The following is a 251-nucleotide window of genomic DNA, read 5'->3' as shown; positions in this document are numbered from 1 at the left end:
ATGGTTAATTATTCATATTTCCTCATGAGCTGAGTCGCTACATTATTATGATGAAGACAGTTATTATTATGTTGAAGACAGTTATGATATTTTTGTGGAAACCGTGATTTTATTGAATAGAAAGTTATAGAAAACCACAGCATTTATAATAGAATTATTTCATAACATTATGCATATCTTTACTGTCATTATTGATAAATTAAATGCATGATTATTAAATGAAAGTATTCATTTCTTAAAAAAAAAAAAAA

General features: G+C 23.5%; 1 protein-coding gene across 1 annotated transcript in view; it reads right to left on the bottom strand.

Moving 5' to 3' along the window:
* The window catches only part of LOC107562641 (FERM domain-containing protein 3-like), a 55,088-nt gene that overhangs the window by 17,044 nt on the left and 37,793 nt on the right, over nucleotides 1-251 (bottom strand). The window lies entirely within an intron of this gene.

This window comes from Sinocyclocheilus grahami, unplaced genomic scaffold, assembly GCF_001515645.1.
Source record: "Sinocyclocheilus grahami isolate Dianchi unplaced genomic scaffold, SAMN03320097.WGS_v1.1 scaffold831.1, whole genome shotgun sequence".
In the NCBI taxonomy this organism is placed as follows: Eukaryota; Metazoa; Chordata; class Actinopteri; order Cypriniformes; family Cyprinidae; genus Sinocyclocheilus; species Sinocyclocheilus grahami.
The sequence above is the reverse complement of the archived record's forward strand: the minus strand, read 5'-3'. Positions and strand labels throughout refer to the sequence as shown.